The 8,639-nt window shown below is 51.7% G+C and overlaps 1 protein-coding gene and 1 pseudogene across 2 annotated transcripts in view; one reads left to right on the top strand and one right to left on the bottom strand.

Annotated features, from left to right (window-relative positions):
* Positions 1–8,639, bottom strand: part of GRM4 (glutamate metabotropic receptor 4) — a 115,116-nt gene that overhangs the window by 100,334 nt on the left and 6,143 nt on the right. The gene's annotated exons all lie outside the window — the stretch shown is intronic.
* Positions 6,466–6,584, top strand: LOC111747515 (annotated as a pseudogene).

Genomic DNA, 8,639 nt, shown 5'->3' on the forward strand with positions numbered 1-8,639 from the left:
CTTTGGACTCACCATCCCCTCCTCCTGGATGCCCTCCCCTGCCAGCCAAAGTGCCCCTCTACCTAGTTAATTGTGTGTACTGGCCATTGAGTCTCAAATAGTTGTCCTCCTATAAGAATCCTTCCCTTCACCCCCACTGCCCAGTCTGATTAGGAGGCCCCTCTTCTGCACTCCTGGGGCATCTCATCCACCCCCATTACAGCACTCTTCTCACTGTCATGAAATTACTGCCCATTCAGCTCCCAAACGGTGAGATCCTTGGCCCATACTCCGTGCTTCTAAAGTATGGCACAGCCAGCACAAAGCAGGGGTCCGTGATGTTCGTTGGGTAAAACAGTGAATCCGAGCATATCCCCCCTCTGAATGACACTAGAACCCAGCCAGGCTGCAGCTACTCTGAGCACTCAGCAGGCCCCAAAAGCACCAAGCTGCACCAGAGGGGAAGTAAATGCAAGCCCTGACTAAAGCCTCATCTTTATCATCATCCCCACTTTACAGAGGAAGACACCCTAGCTCAGAGAGATCCAACAACTCGCCCGAAGTCACAGTGAGTGTGCGGCAGGGCAGGGAGGGGAACCTCCAAATGTAGGTCCAAGAAGCACTGGGGAGCTTGATGAAACAAGCCTCCACACTCTGAGAGCCTCCCTAGCAGGGCTGGCTTAGGCCCAGGCACCCCTACAAAACCTGTTTCAACAGGCCTCCAAGGGTTCCACTGGGGAGATGGGTGTGTAAACCAGTGCTGAGCAATATGGCAGCCTCTGGAAAAGTTCTGGAAGTTTATTCCCCCCTCGACTCTGCAATCCTGCTCCTGGGTGTGACCTGCAAGAAACTCTCCCAAGAGCACAAGGAGGCACTGGCAAGGGTGGTCACGCAGCACCGTTAGTAAAACCAGAGAGATCAACAGGGGACTTGTCTAGGTGACCACAACAGAATGAACATGGAAATGCACAGGGCACTGCTGCGTGGAGGGGTGAACTGCTACATGGCAAAGGAAAGGAACAAAGCAGATCGCATAGCAGAGTGACACTGAGCAAGTTACAGAATATATACAATATGATCCCTTTTTTATCAAGCTTACAACATGCACAGCTAAGTATTATTTGTGGAGATATACAAAGAATTTAAAGTGCATAGGAATTCAATTAAAAACACCCGTAACAACAGGGCATGGCTGCCTCTGAGGGAATAAAAAAAGAGTAGGATGAAGAGGCTCATGCAGGGGCCTCCCATTTGCAATATTTTCTTTCTTAAAATAATTTTCACACAAAATTAAGGCAAAATGTCAATATTTGACAAAGCCTAGTGGTGAGTACAGGACACTTTATATTATTCTTTATAATTTTTCATAAGCTTTAAATAGTCTGTTATAAAAATCTATATGCTGCATGAGAGACACCCCTTCCCGTCAGACCCACATTGAAGAAGCCACTCGTCTTTAATAAAATAAAAGGCTCATTTGGGAAAGTTGTGTGCACCCCACTTCCTGCACGCCCCCTCACACAAGCCCCCAGTCCTAAACCTCCAATATGTCCCGGAGGGCAGTCTCCCACCTAAGGGTTAAGCTTTGCCCTCTTCCTGCTCTGAGGCAGGGGCCACAAGAGATTCCCTAGCAGCTTCCAGAATCTGAGCATGGAAGGAGGAAGCAGCTCTGGGCATGAGGGAAGGAAGCCAAACACCCCTTGCCCATGGCCTTGACAGAGGTTAATGCTGCCTGTCTTTTCTCCTAAACCACAGCCCTGGGGGATGGAAAATGAGGTAAGAGCTGCCTCTCTTTACTCTGCAGCACTAACACCAGAGAACCATTAGGGCCCCGCTCTGCTCTGCTCTTGCACAGGGTCGGTGGGGGTGCTCAGCAGGCTCCCTCCCTTCAGGATATTTCAGCTGTGATGAGTTTTAAACTCCCCCTCATCTCCTAGGGACAGCTGGGGAGCAGGCAGGGACCTCCAGCATCCACAAGGCCTAGTTCTACCCTACTGCACCTGCACTGGGCCAGGGGCAAGGCTGGAACAGACAGAGCTTCACACCTCCTGGGTCACCCTGGGGTACCTCTCCATGAACCTCAGGGAGAAACGGAGGCCTGGGGAGGACTCAGGTTCACAAATGAGGGAATTAAAGAAGCAAAAAAGGAGAAGAGTCCAGCCCCCTCCTCATGCACGAGCATGCCTCAACAGCTACTGTTTCTTGAGCACCTGCTACGCACTAGGCTTTGTGCTCGTCACTTTACTTTGTCCCATTTAATATTAACAGCCACCCTACCCATCTACCCATTTTACAGATCTGCAAACTAGGCTCAGAGAGGATATGTGACCTGCCCAAGGTCACAGAATCAGCAGGTGGCAGAGCCAGGATTGTCCTTTCTGAAGCAGGTTTATGCCCCCTGTGACAGGTCTGGTCCCCCACAGCCCTGGGCAGTCTGCAGAGCCAGCCCTTGTCATCCCCAGGCAGTCAAAGCAGAGCCCGGAGCAGCAGCAAGACTTGCCCACAGTCAGGTCATACTTTCAAGGAGAAATTTCTAGGGCTATGTGGGGGTCACCCTGAGTCAGGGGAAGGGGCCTGAGTGGGCTCAGTGCCCCGCAAGCAGTGCTCAGTACTAAAATGTCCACAGCCATAATCAGGTATGAGGCAGGTGGGTGGCCAGAGTGGGTACAAGGCTGGGACACCACCCAGGAGCAGGTGGGCTTGTCAGTGGCTCCAACCTCCTGGCCTTAACCATGAGGCTGCCCCACGACAACCAGAGAGAGTCCCAGACAGAGCAGAGAGTCTGAAAGGGACCAGGAGGAAAAGAGATGGGAAAGGACGTGAGAGGAAAACAGAGCTAGCCACAGAGACAGAATGAGGCAGGTGGCTGGGGCGCATACAGAGAAAGAGGCCATCAGACTAAGAGTCCCTGCTCCCTTCCTTACATCATAGCTTCAGGCCATGGCTCTCTGTGGCAGTCCCAGACTCAAGAACAAGAAGCAGAGAAGTGAGGCCAAGCCTGCCTCTCCTCCCCTCACCTAGCCCGGGCCCCCAGGCAAGTGGCAGGCGTAAAGGTCAATCGAAATATAAAGTAGAATTTGCCTTCTTTTCATCTCCAACGTGTCTGGGTCATAAAAATGCTAGTTTAATAAATTGGGAGGAAACTGAAAAGCACACAGTTCATTCAGGGATGGGCAGGGGGAGGTAGGTAAGTTTAACCCTTCAGATGCTGTGAGCCCACCCCTGCTGCTGGCATAGCTCCCTCAGGCTCCCTGTTGTCTGTCTGTGAGTCCTTGGGCCAGAAACTGGTGGTGGGGAGATGACGAGAGGTCAAGCCCAATCCTGCCCTAAACATGATCATGGACTTTGGAGAGACCCCAGAGGGCCACGTGAGAGACCTCTACTTACCCTAGGATCATTTCAGCCTTTGGAGGGCAGGGAAGTCTTGAATTTTGAGTCAGGGTTGAAAGAGGAGTCTGACTCTGCTCATCAGACATCGAGAAAGGCATTCCAGGAGGAGGGCATGGCCCAGGCACAGGCACAGAGGCAGGTTTTGGAAAGCACAGCACACGCTCAAGGAATGTGCAACATAGAGGTGACTGGAGAAGCCACTGGTACCTGACACTGGAGAGTAAGTTCAGGGGCTCCTTCTGCAGAAAAGGCTACTGGGTAGAAAACTGGAGTCAGAGCCTATTGAACCTAACACCCTCATTTGACAAAGAGGACAGCTGACCCAGCCAGGGTCACACAGAGAGTTGGCAGCAGAGCCAGGCCCAGAACACAGGTCCTACAGCCCTCCCCAAAGTGGGCAATAGAAGATCACGCCCACCCCCACACACACACCTAACAGTGTGATGGTCAGGAGAACCCCAGGACCATCACTCAGAGGAACTCAGGGATGACTCACCAGCGCCCTGCCCTCCACATTGCATGGCTCCCCACCTGCATGGCTCAGACCACACCCCTTCCCCTCGGATGTTCTGGTGGCAGGAGATGAGGACTAACAGCACTGAGCCCTACTCACGCCAGCTCCCCACAATATCATTCTACTTCCACACCTGAAAGGCACATGTGATTCTGCCCATCTTACAGATAAGATGAGCAAGGTCCAGAGAGACCAAGTGACCTGGGATTGAGACCTGAGCTCCCTCCTGCATGGCTGTCTCCACAGCCAGTGCCCTGGGCTGCCCACCGTGAGCAAGCACTCGGCAGACACCCACACTCATCGTGCCTGGCACTGCCCCGAGCACTTTCTATGCATTCCTCATTTAATCCTCACAACGCCCTACAAGGTGTGTGCTACAGGTGTTTCCATTTTACAGATGAAAAAATTAAGGCACAGAGAGGTGCCTCCCAGGTAATAAATGGCAGAGCCTGGGAATGAACTGAAGCCATCTGGTCCCAGGCCTCACTCTCTAAACACTGCATGTTACTGCCTTCAGGGCACCCCACCTTTCTGGTCCTGCCTCACACAGGTCTCCAGAATCCAACTCTTTTCATCCTCAGCAGGGAAACAAAGGAGGAGGAGCTGGAAGAGGCATGGAAAACCTGGGTGGGAGGAGGCCAGAAGGATGGGAGTCAAGGGAAAGAACATGCCTCTCACACAGGCTCTGCCCTTATATCTCCTCCCCATCACCTCTGTGGCGTCACAAGGACTGTCCAGGGGCCACTTGCCTATTTTACAGGTGAGGAAACTGAAGCTCTGAGAGGCTCAGTCACTTGCCCAAGGTCACCAGAACTCTGGTGACCCTCCTCCCACAACACCCTTTGCAGTAAGAAAGAGCAGGATGTAGGTTTGGGGACCCCTCGATCCTCCTCTGCCTGTTCCCGGAGCTCCTGGGTCAAGTCAACAACTAAGTACAGTCCTGCCCCAGGGCCTTTGCACTTGCTGTTCCTTCTATCTAGAAAACTTCCTCCAGATATCCACAGGGCAGCCCACTTCACTCTATTCAGGTTTGTGCACAAACATCCCTTCTTCTAAAAGTCCGTCATTAACCATCTCGTCTAAATTGACACCCCTGCTCCCCATGGCTCTCTAGTTACTTTCCTGCTTTGTTCTGCAAGAAACTTCTCCCCTTTGACATTATATGTTTATATGTTTTACCTGTTCATTGCTTGCCTTCCTCTTCAAACATGGAACCCCACCAGGGCAAGGCCTCCGTCCGTTTTGTTTCTAGCTTTACAAAGTTGCTTAGAGCAGTGCTTCTCCATCTGGTTTGCACATGGGTATCACCTGGGGAGCCCAGGCCCCATCTCAAACCAAATAAATCTGAATTCTTGGGATGGGGCTCGGGTACCAGGAGTTTTAAAACTTCCCCAGGTGATTCCAATGTGCAGCCAGATAGAGAACCACTGCTCTAGCAGAGCAAGGCTCAGGGATGTTCAGTTCAGATTGGGTGGGTGAGTGAAGGGATTTTTACAGATGGGCAAACCAAGGTCCAGATGGGAGAGGGAGAACCAGAAGCCAGCCATTATAAACTTGAGCCTCCCCAGGCTCAGTCCCACCTCAGCCCCTCCACAACGTCACACACCTCACCCAGGTCCAACCTGGTCTCTAAGAGCCCACCAGGCCTCTCTCCAGGGCATCTCCAGGAATTCTCCCCAGAGGCCCCCAAAGGTTGCTACACCCTTCTTTTGATTCCAAAATAATGAGCCTGTTTGCTGTCACCAGAGCTGAACCTCCTGCTTCCACTCCCATACCTCTTGTATTCAGAGAGGTTCTGCCAACCCATGGGGCACCTCAGAGGAAATGGGCTTGAGCGAACTGCAGGGTGGGTGGGGGCACTCCCTGGAGAAACCAGGTGGGATGGGAATACCAGCATAGCAAAGAGGACTCAGAGCATCTGGTCCAGCAGCCAGCTGAGCCTCCCAGCAAGTGTCCAAATACAGACCTAGGCCCCAGGTCTCATCCCCCGCCGGAGGGCCAAGAGTCATATGATCCCCAGGAGGTTGTGATTAGCCCCACTCTTGAGAACCACTGGAGCGACGTCAATTCTACCCCAGTGGCCCCATCCACAGGGACGGGACCTGCCAAGAGCACAGGGAGAACTGACAGGGAAGAGTGAGAGGGCTCCAGCATTGCCTGGAGCTGCCCCCCAGTGCCACATTTCTCCTCCTCCCACCTTCCTCTCCTCTCTCTGTTTGGGCTCAGGCCTGACCCAGGGTCTTGATGTCCACGTCCCAGACTCCTGCTACAAAGGGACACCTGAGCTTAGAGGAAAGAGAGACACTGTAAAAGCAGAGGGAGGGCTGTATGGTCCTCACATTGTCAGAAGAACAGCCCCTGACAGTCACACTCAGCGAGACCCACTTCCGACATCTCTTCCACACCTTCCCATCCCTCAGTTGCCCGGCACTCTGCAACACTCGAATGTCTATCACACCTGTTCTAGTAACATCAGCGTCCCCTAAGCACCCACTAGGCTTTGCACACATTATCACTTGTGCCAAATGAGTGTAATCACATTCATTTTACGGATGAGCAAACAGATGCTTAGAAAGGCCACACAGTATGGCCATGCCACCCTGAATGTGCCCAATCTTGTCAGATCTCGGAAGCTAAGCAGGGTCAGGCCTGGTTAGTACTTGGATGGGAGACCACCTAGGAAAACCAGGTGCTGTAGGCATAAAAAAAAAGAAAAAGAAAAAGAAAGGCCACACAATAAGTATTAGACAAGATCTCAAACTCGAGCCTGTCTATCTGATGGCCAAGAGATAAGAGAGCAGAGTGGTGAAAAAAGCAGATTCAGGACCAAAGAGCCTGGGTTCATATCCTGTCTCTACTACTTACTAGCTGTGTGACCTTGGGCAAGTTGCTTATCTTCTCTGTGCCTCAGTTCTCCACACATAAAATGAGAATAATAATTGTAGACCCACCTCTAGGGCTTGCTGTGATGATCGAAGCAGATCCTGACACGGGATATGTGCTATGTAAATATAATTATTCCACCTCAGGCATCTGACCGGGAAGGTCTCTCATCCATCCCTGAATATTTATTGAGCAAGCCCTCTTGGGATGAATCTCTAATAACAGCCTACAATGGTACATGAGGATACCATTTAACAGAGAACAAAGCTTTAGATGAAAGGAATCCATAAGTCAGTGAGGAGCTGGAAGTGTTTGTGGGGAGGAAACACATCCAGGTGGCCCAGGGATCACCAGAGAGGTTGGCACTAGTGGGCACTGGCTTGACCCAATGGTGAAGTGGGCCCTGCTGCACTCGCCCCGACGGCCTGGAGCTGATGCAGAGCTCTGCAGACCACGGCTACCTGCTGTTGCCACAGAGTTTTGAGGAACATGCAGGCTATAGATGCCTCACTCCCTGTGAGTCCATTGGGCCAAGATTTCCTGAGGGCCTACCACGGGCCTGGCACAAGCTGGGGGTCCTCAAGGTGCAGTTTAGAGTCTAGCAGGGGTCAGCTCCCGGTCTCTGTCTCATCCACTCCATGTTGAGGTCGCAGCTCAAGAGCAGCCATAGATGATATGTACATCAGTGGGCATTGCTGTGCTTCCATAAAACATTACAGACACTGAAATTTGAATTTCATGAATTTTCCTGTGTCATGACATATCATGATGCTTTTTATTTCCAACTATTTAAAACACAAAGACCATTCTTAGCTCATGGGCCATACGAAGATGGGCAGCAGGCTGGAGGAAAAGCCAACTGTAAATAGGAAAATAAACGTGGACATGACCACAAACTGGGCAGGGGAGGGGAGGGGAGGGCTTCTCTGAAGAGAGTCCATTTAAGCTTAAGGTAGTATAAAAAGGATCCAGCCTCAAAGAGTGAGAGGAGAACATTCTGGACAAAGGAAACAGCAGGTCCAGAGGCCCAGAGCAGGAAAACAGCATGGTGTCTTCAAGTGACACAAAGAAAACTGCATGACTGGTATGACGTGCACCCAGGAGAAACGAAGGATATGGTCAGGGTCTCCAGGAAGCACGGGGCCTCTCAGACAGGCAACGAGTTTGGGAGTTTGCATTTAGATCTAAGGGCAATGAGAAATCAACGAAAAGTTTAAACAGGGGGATGAGCTGGTGGCCAAAATGCTGCCAAGTATTTTGGCCTGGGCGCCAGGAGGACAGAGCTGTCTTCAAGGAAGAGGGGCAGGCTATGGGAGAGTCTCAAAAGATTTTCTTAGTTGTGCAGTGAAAATACTTTAAAGACACAAAACCCGTATCCTCAACAGAATATCTGGTGTTAGCTAAGCCACGAAGTTTCCCCAGGAGCCCTAGGCTAGGCGCGCTGAAGGGTAGACAAGACAAGCACCAGGCAGCCACAAACCTTTACAGCACTTACAGCCCCACATGGGACAAGAGAACTCACACAGCCGGGATGGGTGTGGTGTACAGGCTAACATCCATTACCAGCATCCCTGGCTGGCTTCTCTTGAAAAGCTGAGGCACCTGCCTACCTACCCATTGGCTGGCATTCCCTCCATTCTCCCTCCTGCCCACCCTTTCCTGCCCTCCCTCCACCCTATCCCACTCCTTATTCCCATGTCCCACTGTTGTGACAGGAAGAAAACTCTCATTATTCAAAGGTTAAGTTGGCTACTCAGTCTCAACACTCTGCAGGAAGACACAAGAGGCCCAGCAGATGGTGGGGCCTCTCCAGAATCAGCCTCAAAGGTCACCGTCTGTCACTGCCCACCCGCTCCAGCCTCTTCCGCATCAA

The sequence above is a fragment of the Pteropus vampyrus genome, unplaced genomic scaffold, assembly GCF_000151845.1.
Source record: "Pteropus vampyrus isolate Shadow unplaced genomic scaffold, Pvam_2.0 Scaffold225, whole genome shotgun sequence".
NCBI classification, from domain to species: domain Eukaryota; kingdom Metazoa; phylum Chordata; class Mammalia; order Chiroptera; family Pteropodidae; genus Pteropus; species Pteropus vampyrus.